The sequence below is a fragment of the Gossypium hirsutum genome, chromosome A09 (assembly GCF_007990345.1).
Source record: "Gossypium hirsutum isolate 1008001.06 chromosome A09, Gossypium_hirsutum_v2.1, whole genome shotgun sequence".
In the NCBI taxonomy this organism is placed as follows: Eukaryota; Viridiplantae; Streptophyta; class Magnoliopsida; order Malvales; family Malvaceae; genus Gossypium; species Gossypium hirsutum.
In genome coordinates, this window is record NC_053432.1 from 23,589,515 (window position 1) to 23,601,387 (window position 11,873).

The 11,873-nt window shown below is 28.8% G+C and overlaps 1 pseudogene; it reads left to right on the top strand.

Moving 5' to 3' along the window:
* Window positions 1–291: 291 nt before the first annotated feature.
* On the top strand, window positions 292–4,485 carry LOC107888742 (cytokinin hydroxylase-like; annotated as a pseudogene).
* The last annotated feature ends 7,388 nt before the right edge of the window (window positions 4,486–11,873 follow it).

Genomic DNA, 11,873 nt, shown 5'->3' on the forward strand with positions numbered 1-11,873 from the left:
ACATCACATTACATATATAATAATATATTTATTACATCAAATTTTAGAATAATATAATTTAACTTAGAATTTTGTTATTCAAATAGTACAGAAATTAAAAATAATTAAATTAAAGTTTAAAGATTAAATATACAATTTTTATAATTTATAAGGACTAATTGCAGAATTTAACCTATATTCTTATACGGCAAATCAGACCAGGTATTTATTTATTTATTTTTGGTTTCATATATAGGCAATGAAACAAATTAAAAAACACTGCAGCAACAGTAAACGAATACTTGAGAAACGTTGAAACTAAAAACAAAAAACCGAAAAAAAAAGGTGGAGTAAATAGTGAACGTATCATCCCCTACAAAAACCCACTTCATCATCTTCTTTAGTTATCACAATATCAAAAATGATATAGGTAGAGATTATTGAATATAAAAATGGGGTTATTGGAAGGTTATTTTAGGTCAGTGATGGTGGGTTTGGTTCTGTATTTATTGTTGAGATTGATATTGTCATGCTGGATTCTACCCATTCTAGTTTACCGTAAGATAAGGAAGAATGGGTTTGGAGGTCCAACTCCTCGTTTTCCATTGGGAAATGTTAAAGAGAGATGAAAGTGGATACCAAGATTATTAATAATGTTGCTTCTTCATCACTTGCTATTTCCCATAATATACACCCCATTGTGTTTCCCTACTTCGCTCGGTGGCAAAAGTCTTACGGTACCTAACTCTCTTTGTTTCTTGTGTGTGTGTGTGACTGGGGGGTTAATAATGTTATGCTTGTTGCAGGGAAAGTATTCGTGTATTGGCTGGGAAAGGAGCCATTTTTATACATTGCAGAGCCAGAGTTCCTGAAGAAAATGTCATCGAGAGTGCATGGAAATAAGTGGGGAAAACCCAATGTGTTCAAACATGATAGGAAGCCTATGTTCGGAAGTGGTTTGGTGATGGTTGAAGGGGATGATTGGGTTCGACATCGCCATGTTATTAACCCTGCTTTCTCTCCACCTACCTTGAAGGTCAACTGTTTATATATAGTTATTTATACCATAGGCATAGCTAGCTTTTCAATAGAATTATCATGGAGGTATTCTAATTTAATAATGGGGAAATTAGTCCATGTAAGTTAAATTTAAGACAAAATTAATTTTTCTTTTAAAAATTCTTTTTATTTTTAAAAAAAACAGGTCTATATGTACGTCAATATTAATAATACAAATGAATAAATTTTTTAATAAAAATTATCAATTTGCTATACAGATTATTTACCTATTTTTTTAGTAGAAAAGGAAAAATACAATAATTCCTACTACATAATATTCCATGATTCTTTTACCCAATTTTTCTTATTTGAAGTTACGATATATGCTGATGATGGATGCAGGCTATGGCAAGCTTGATATTGGAACCGGCCACAAAGATGCTAGAAAGGTGGACTACCTTAATAAATAGTGGTAAACTTGAAATGGATGTTGAAAAGGAAATTTCAAGCATGACAGGGGAGATCATAGCGAGGGCAACCTTTGGGTTAAGAAACGAAAAGGGGAGTGAAGTGTTTGAAAAATTGAGAGCCATGCAATTCACGCTTTTCAACTCAAACAGGTACGTCGGTGTTCCTTTTAGCCACTGGATTTGTCCTAAGAAAAACCTAGAAGCCAAGAAACTAGGGAAAGAGATCGACCAGCTGCTTTGGTCGATCATAAAAGATCGGGATGGATCCCATCATCGGTACTTGGTTGGGTATTTGATGGAAGGGGAAAAGTTAAGTGCAAGGGAGATTGTTGATGAATGCAATACTTTCTTCTTTGGTGCCCATGAAACTACGGCAATGGCACTCACATGGACCTTACTACTTTTGGCCATATATCCACAATGGCAAATCCAATTGAGGGAAGAAATTAGACAAGTGATTGGAGATGGAGAAGACATCGCTTTCACCACCCTGTCTCGCTTAACCAAGGTTTGATAAATTTAATCATCTCTTTTAGTCCAACTATGATTCAAACTCATGTCATCTTTTAGAAAGACAAATACCCAATCTACATTTCACAACTTGGATTCTAAGTCTAATTATTATACTACAATTATCTACATCCAATAAAATCTTTGAGGTATTGTTTGAAAAATAATTAAAAATTTTAAATCTATCGAATATGTTTTTAATAATTTAATTTTTAAACATGTTTGATAATAAAAAATTACTTATATATGAGATTTTTTTATATATATAAGTTTAAAAAATAATAAATAAATCTTAAAAATGTTAATGCTAACCCTAAATCTTAAGTCTCACTAATATTATTATTGATTAATAAGGCAATACCAAATTTAACTCTTATTTTTTTATATATTTTGTCAATTTGATTCTTTTTATTATTATTAGTTAAAATTGACCTTCAACCTTTAAAAAAGAATTGAATTGTTAAATTTTAACAGAAATATTACCTAAAATGTTAATTTTTTTAAACATGACAATTTTTATGGCAATCCACATGTAATTCATGCTATTTTTGAATATTTTTATAGTTTTTAAATTATTTTTGGTTAGATATATTTTTTGAATTATTATTATTTTTGAATATTTTTATAGTTTTTAAATTATTTTTAGTTAGATATATAAAATAAATAATGTCATGTCAATATAAAATATACGTAGATTGTCGTACTAATATTGTTAAAAGATTAAAATTTTAATCAATATTTCTATTAAAAACAATTTAATTATTTTTAAAAGGTTAAGAGTTAAATTTAAATAAAACAAAAAATAAAAACTATTTTGACAAAAGATACAAATGTTAAGGTATAAATTTAATATTTTCCCTTATATGATGCGTTAATATTAACCATTGAATTGTAAATTACCAAAATTTGGCTCTTCCTGTTGCAAATTGCGGCAGCCGTCTTTAAAATCATGGTGGGACGAACCTCCCAGCCATCACCTCCCCCCTCTCTCTCCCCACACGGCCCCCCACGCTTTTCCCTTTTTGGTTTGATCGGGATAAATCTATTTAAATCTAAAAATTTTATTTTTATCATTTTCTTTTTTACAAAATATTTTTATTGAAAATAATAAAAATAATCTACTTGTTATTTTTAAAATTTGCAACTAAACATATTTTTTAATATTTTAATTTTCTAAAAAAAGGAAAATGACTCCGTTTTTTAAACCAATCGGAGCATTATATTTTATTAAAGAATCTAAATTGGAAATCAACAAAAATATAATGAAAAGACTCAATTCTTTTGCTTAAAAAAAAATCAAATCTTATTTGTCGGACTGACTATTTGTCGGATTATAATGAGAATCAAACTTCTCCTTTTGAGCCTAATGTATGGACTTTGCCTCCAGTTCATTTATTTTGTTTTTTCCTACAAATGTCTTGGTTTGATCATATATATATATATATATATATTCCTATATTTATGTATTAAACGGATTTTACGTGGAATTTTATATTTTCTTATTTGATATGTATTATTTTGTAAAAATATTATGGAGACCCTATATTAAATGTTAAGTTGCATTTTGTTTTCTTTATTAATAAATAAATAAATTAGTCGTTATACATTATATTAAAGAGTAAACTGATATTTTTTATTAAAAATTTGATTAATTTCTACTATTAAAAATCAACATGATAGATAGAACAATCAAATAGTGACACGTGATATGCCATATGTGCCTCATACTAACATATATGAACTCATTTTTAACAGTAAAAATAGACAGTTTTTTTAACAGAAGGATCGATTTACTTTTTAATCTAACGTACAATGACAAATTTGCTCATTTTTAAATAAAAAGTGCAAAATGCAATCCAAGTCCTAATACAAGGACATCCAAAATACTTTTACCCTTTTCTTCCTTTTTTATATTTTTTTGGGTTAATTTTTGATATGGATAAATTGATTTGCTCATTTGCAGATGGGATGGGTGATGAACGAGGTGCTAAGACTATACTCATCAGCACCAAATGCACAAAGGCAAGCAAGAGAAGATATAAAGGTAGATGACCTACTCATTCCTAATGGAACCAACATGTGGATCGACATTGTATCCATGCACCATGATCCGACCATATGGGGTGATGAAGCTAATGAGTTTCGGCCAGAGAGGTTTAAGGACGATCATTTATATGGTGGGTGCAAGCACAAGATGGGGTTTTTGCCATTCGGGTTCGGAGGGAGAATGTGCATTGGGAAGAATTTTGCAATTATGGAATATAAAGTTGTCCTAATCCTTATGATCACTAGGTTTTCCTTCTCCCTTTCCCCTACCTATCGCCATTCGCCTTCTATTTTTATTTCTCTACGGCCTAGATATGGATTGCCTCTCATTGTTCAACCCCTTTAGGCTCTTCATTCTTTTCCCCATTTTCTTTACTTAAAATGATACTAAGTTGAATCTTGATGCTAATTAAGAACATATTTCATGTCTGAATTTTAGTATCTCTAATTTTTTTATTCTTCGAGTACATAACCTAATTTGAATATAATATCAATTTTTAGGCTAAACTTTGTAATATTTCTGTTTAGGTTAAATTCTGCTATTAGTACATATATTAAATGTAAGTAGTGGATTTAGTTCTTGTACTTTAATTCGATATTTTTAGTCCTTGCACTTTTTGAAATTTGAGATTTCAATCCTTACCAAATGTTAGATGTTTAATTATTCAAGTCTTGCAATTTCTAAAATCTTATGTGACAAATATGTTATCACATGCAATGCCAATTTGTTAGTTCCACATATTATATACAAAAAATCAATTAAATGATTTAACAACGGTTGTTCAAAAAGTATAAAGACTAAAAATGATTAAATTAGAAAACATAAACTAAATCTAACTTTATACATAGTATATGACTAATAATGTAGTTTAACCAAACAAATTTAATTATCACGATTTGGATTAAGACTAAAATTTTAAAATTCAAAAAAATATATAAATACTAAAATTAATCAATTTAAAAATGTAACGCCCCGAACCCGAGACTGTCGCCAAAGTCGAGCAGGAGGTGTTAACGGACTTAATTCATTAATTAAACAGCTCAAACAATTTATTTTAGAACTTCTAGACAAGCTGATCATTTTTTCCTTCTATGACAACATCAAATTCTCACTCTAACATGTACTTATGACGATTAGGTATTTTTACCAATTAAGCCCTTTTACTCGTTTTCACTTAAAATCGAGTAGCACAAGTTGTCTAACATAATTTAAAACCTCATATTCTATCATAAAACACAAAAATACACAAATTTCACCTATGGGTATTTTTCCAAATATGAACTCTAGGTTGAATTATTGCTAGAATAAGCTTAATCAAGTTACCGGGACTCCAAAAACGTAAAGAACATTAAAAACGGGGCTTGGAATCACTTACTATGGAGCTTGAAAGCTTGGAACAAACCCTAGCTATGGAGAAACCTTGAAATTTAGGCCTAATGAAGAAGATGGACAAAAATTGGCTTTTAATTTTGTTTTTAATTCATTTTAATAACTAAATGACCAAAATGCCCTTAATTAAAAACTATGGTGTTTTATTTTCCTTTAGGTATTTTTGTCCAAACTAGTATAATGGTCTAATTACTATCCAAGGACCTCCATTTTAAAAACCCATTACTCACAAGTACTTAATACCTTTGTGAACTAGAACACACATTTTACAACTTTTGCAATATAGTCCTAAATATCAAATTGGACCCTCTATCAATAAAATTTCTAAACCAAATTTTTACACAATCATGCAATCATGCCATAGACCTTAAAATGATAATAAAATAAATTTTTCTACCTCGGATTTATGGTTTCGCAACCACTATTTCGTTTAGGCCCTATTTTGAGATATTACAAAAAAAATAGAAAATTAAAATTAAAATATAACAAACTAAATCAAACTAAATTCTTTGTCTATTTTCTTTTTCCTTCCATGACATTAATTAAAAAATATATTATATGGTCACTTTCTATGAATGACATCATATCCATATTTCTTTCTTTTTACTTTCGATGTACAACTACGATTTGTAAACTTAATAAAGAACATGTAATGACATCATAAAAATCATGATCATATTTTTGACTTTCTTTTTTCGGCCAACAACATTTTTGACCTTAGACTAAAATGGATTACATCATTCCTTGACCAACTATTCTACCAACTAAACAAATAAAGGTGGACTGACATTTTCTTTTCACTTTAATTCTCCAATAATGTTAATATATTTTGTCAAATAAAAAGTGTAAAACAGCGGGTGCCGCCGTCGCTCTTCCTTGATTTTTCAAAATTTTAAATTTTGTATATAAATTATTTAGTGTTTATATTGTATTATATTTATCTTTTTTTATTAAATTATACTTCATATAATTTATCTTTTTAAGTCATAAAGGTATACTTTATATTAATAATGTATTTTTTAATTTTTAATTATATAACTTTAATAATAATCAAATATTATGTATAATAGGGCTTAAAAATTAAATTTAGAGGCCAAATGTTGACTTTAAAATTAAATTCTAGAATTAACTGATTTGACTCATAATACATATTAGGTTAGTGACTTTCTTATATGTTAATTCATATGCCTTGCTAAGAAATTATCTTTTTTTGGTAAGGTGTCGGCACTGCCGAGAGAAAAAAAAAGGAGTTCAATGTTGAGACTGAGAACATAGAGTAAAAAAATACAAAAAATCTTCCTATCAGCTCCTTATGCAAAAGACTTGTTGAAAAATATTTTTGTATAAATTACGTTCTTTATTTATTTGACTTATTATTATTATTATTTTCTTTTTCCTAATATGTTGTATTATTAATATATTTAGGTTTTTCAATTAAATTATAATTAACAAAAAGATTAAATCTTTTTTCAAGAAAATAACGTTAGAAAGTAATAATAAGCAATCGGTTCCTCAAACTTCTGCTATTAGTAGAGAAAAATCAAATATCAAATCTTTTTTATTTTTTTAAAAAAAATCATTCAAATTTAGAAATTTCACTCTTTTAAAGTAAAATCTTGAATCCGTCCCTAGTGGAGTTAACTAAACTTCATCACCCATCCCTATAATTTTAAGTAAATGATCTAATCAAGTTGGACATGAATTGCTTTGAAATTAAATGTTAAAATATGCTATAATTTTCATATATATTTTTATAAATTAAGAATTTAATTTTTTTTATTTTTCAGATTTTAATATTTATATTCAATTTTTAATACTATTTTTATTTTTTAAATTTATTGGTGTGAAATTTTAAAATTTAAAAAAAACTCACTTGATAACAATATAATTAAAAATATTTTTGTAAATAACCTGAATTTAATAAAATAATCTTAACCGTATTAACAATTATACTTAATTTTTAAAATTTAAAAAAATTAAATTCTAAAACTAAAAAATAGAATAATCGAGTTGTATCATTTTAATTTTTAATCAAAATTAAAAGACCGCCAATATGCATATTTGTTTATTACAAATTTCCTCATCTCCATTAATAAACATAAAATGCTGATATTATCAAACTATGCGGCGGACCATTTAACTATAAAATGCTCATTTCTAATTTTATTAATAAAATGTGACACTTAAAATTTTATTTATTAGAATGGGTTAAAAAATTTAAAATATACCTACCTTAAAGTATTTTAAGGGGAAATTTAAAAAAAAATGCGTTGACGGGGATGTGCTTTACCTCGTACTTGGACTAAATTTTCAAAAAATCATTAAATATTATAAAAATAAACCAGTTTTTTGAAAATTTACGAGAATAAACTTTTATAAAAACCCAAAGTGGCAACACTATTTTTTTATTTAAGCTGTCACCAATTAATATGGAAATAAAACTTACAAAATAGATTTTTATATAGTCACAAAGTCTCATTTACCTTATTTTCTTAAGCAATATGGAATGGGAGATATATGCATATATAGAGCCATGAATATGTTTGCTACTTGTTCCTAAACAATGTGGGATTCCTTCCTCTTTTAGCTATTAAAAGCTGTACTATATTTTATAATTTTTTTTACAAAACAATTTCTATTTTTTTTATATTTTGTTACCATTTTCTCATATTATAAAATTATTTTTTGAGATCTTTAATCTTGTTGCATTTTAGAATTGCTAGCATATACAAAAGGAGTATTAAAAAAAAAGAACAATTTATACATATGAAACTTGTACATGTAGTAATCTTATATTCAATTTTAAATGTTTGAAGTTAATATCCATGCAATTCTAATTTTTAAAATAATTTTCCATTATTTCAATTTAGAAGTTATACTTTTCATTTTATTATTATTTATTTTATGTTATGAATATTTGATTAATAAATAAATGGTGAGTTTTGGTACTCAATGTAACAACCCAATTTTCAGTGGTGTAAAAAATAGTGGTTCAAGACCACTAAATCAGACGAGTGAATTTGAAAATTTTATTATTTATTATTTATGAGTTCAATGTGATTTTAGGAAGACTGTTGAATTAATGATTTGTATTTTAAAAGGAATTATTAGGTTAAGTGATTTCGAAAACGAGGTATCGAGACCTCGATTTCATAAAATGAGCTGTAAAAAAATTTATAAATATTTACGGAGTGTCATTGAGTTAGTAATAAAGTTTCGTTAGAAAATTTTAACGTTTTGACAGTTAATTAATTAAAAAGAACTAAATTGAAAAATGTGCAAAACTTGTTAATTAAAGAAATAATGATTAAATAGCTCAAGTGATAAATAATAAAGGACTAAAAGGGAAAATTAGCCCAAAGAGGATGGCTAAGGAGGCATTAGCAAGGAAAAATATCAGGAAATTAGGTGAAATAAGGGTACAATAGGAAATTTAATAAAATTAAATAAATAAAACAATAATTAAAAGAAATCTAGACAATTCTTCATGAATTTTCAGCCAAAAATGCCATAGAAGAGTCCCTCTAAGCTGGTTTTTAATTTTTTTGCTACAAATGAGTTCAATTCTTGCCTTTTTCTTGTAATTTTTATGTTTTTAAGACTTTTATAATTAGGTCCAACTAGCTATTTCATTAGTTTTTGATTCTATGGGTAACTTTAAAAGTTACCATTGATGAGTGCTAGATTTTATAATGAATTAACGTGGATTTGAAGCTTTAATTTTGTTATATGATGATTTTATCAAGAAATTTCAATAGAAATTTCAATAGAAATTAATTTTAGGACCTAATTGTGAAAAAGATTAAATCTTAGGGTTTGGCATTAAATTTCGTTTATCAAAGGCTATATAATAGCTTACAATATTTAGATATAGTGTTAATTGAGAAAAATTAGCTCATTTGATGAGTTAACTAGTGAGGGACTAAATTGCAAAAACTGTAAAAGTTGATGTAATTGTGTAATTTTGAAATCTGAAGGGTATAAATTGTGAAGTGGACTGAAATTGAAATATATGCTAATGAATGAAAAATTTTACATTTTAGATCAAGAGCCAGTAGATCAACGAGAAAAAGGAAATTAGCTAAATAGTCCCTGAACTACTACCAATTTTACAATTTAATCCAGGTAAGTTCGTATGGTTAAAATTTCATGACTATTTATTAATTTATGAATGGTATAATATATTTATTCATATTTTTATTATTGAAATTAAAATTTTTTGTTAAAATATGAAATTGAAATGAATGTTTAAAACAAGTAGAACGCAGGATAGGGTACAATCGTTTTATAGCAAAGGATGAATTGACGGATAAGATCATGATTGGACCATGACAATGTTTATATGTAAGACAATAGCTGGGTTATGGCATTAATGTAAAGGATGAATTGATGGATAATACCATAATTGGGTTATGGCACTATTAACATAAGATCATGGTTAGACCATAACAGTGTTTATATGTAAAACCATAGCTGGGCTATGGCATTCTGGTGATAAGACCATAACTGGATTATGGCACTACGAATGTAAGACCATGGCAGGGCCATGGCAATGCATATTTAAAACCATATTTGGACTATGGCACAAAGAAAACGATATAATCGTATCCGTAAGTCGTTCCTCGATTCAGTAAGAATTGGTAAAAGACCTATGTGAATGAGTTGAAAGATATATTGATTATTAATGATATTGATCTCAAGAAAGTGTGTTCATTGACTTATGTTGTATTTGATAGGGAGAATGTATGATTTATTTACAATTTAGTTTATTATATTAAGTTCGGTAAGATCAAAGTTTAATCTATTGGACTTACTAAGCTTCATTTAAGCTTACTCGTGTTATTTTATGTTCTTGTAGATTAACATGTGATCGGGAGATCAGATCAACGCATCAAACCACACTATCTAGTTTAATCCAGTAGTTTTTGAAATGTAAATTTTGGTTTATATGGCATGTATAGGGTTGGTTTGGCAATGAAATAGTTTGAATTGTGGTTGTGAATCTTAAATGTTTGTATGTGTATAATTAGTAGTAGAATTTGATAAATCAATGAAATGAGTGAAATGGGTAAGTATAAGTAATTGATGTGTATGTAATGTTATATTATGTTTAGAACATGTATTGGTTGGCTATGATTGCTTGGTTGGGATATATTAGTTTATTTAAATGTTGAGTGTAGGTTGATGTTAAAAAGGGTGAGAAAAGTGGCCATAAAATGACCTATTTTCATCCACACGGACAGAGACATGGATGTGTGTCTCAATCACGTGTGACACACGGTCATTCGCACGGGCGTGTGGTTTGACTGTGTGTCCCCTACACCTTAAAATTTCAAAACAGAATTCCTAGGTTTAGCACACAGCTGAGCACAAGGGCGTGTGGTTGGCCATGTGACCCAAGTCAAAGAGTTACATGGGTAAGGACACGGGCTGGGACACGACCGTGTACCTCACATCAAATGCCCACATGGCCTGAGACACGGGCGTGTCTCCTGGCCGTGTGAGCCACATGGGTGTGTGTCCTCTGCTTTTAAGAAAAATTTCAAGATTTTGGGAAAAATTCCCTGAGTGTCCAATTTTGTCCCGATTCACTTCTAAGGTGTATTTTGGGCCTCGAAGGCCCATCAAGGAATAATATGAGTATTATATGATTGATTATTAATTCGTATAATAAAGGTGATGAAATATTCGTAATTAGTCCGTAAAGTCTGGTAATGCTCCTTAACCCTGTTTTGGCTACAGCTAAGAGTTAGAGGTATTATATTTATTAGTATCAAAGCTTCAGTTTAGCCGATTCTCGAAATGAATGTAAAGTGTAAAGTGTCTAGAAATACATACCATATAAATCTATGATAGTGTGATGTGGATGATCCGATCTAACCCTTGTTTTTTTATAGATTGTAAAGATGTCAAATAGATCTGAACATGCTGAACGTGATGAGGCTAATAGTAGAGTACAGGCATCTGAGCACGGGACAAGTAGTAACGTCCCAATTTCTATGGTTCAAGAACAAGAATTTAAAAACATGTTATATGGGTTTATGAACCAATGGTTTAATGAATTTATGCAAGAAAGAAATCAGGCTCAACAACTTCCTCCCCCTACTGCACTGTCTGACGTGTAACACCCCTAACCTGTATCTATCACCGGACTAGGGTTAAAGGCATTACCAGACAAATCGAAACATTTAACTTTCATTTCATAAACATCAAAGCTTCAGTGATCAACATCACTATAGAGTCCCTTATAGAGGTCATCGAGACCATAAACATGCATTAGAAAAGGGTCGGGACTAAACCGAATACATACAATTTTTTTCCAAAACTTAAACATTTTTCAAATAAGTACAGGTCACACGCCCGTGTGAATAGGCCGTGTACCTCACACGACATTAAACACGCCCATGTGTCTAGGCTATGTCAAAACAAGGCATACATACTGACTTGCTCACACGGCCACAAGACACGCCCGTGTGCCT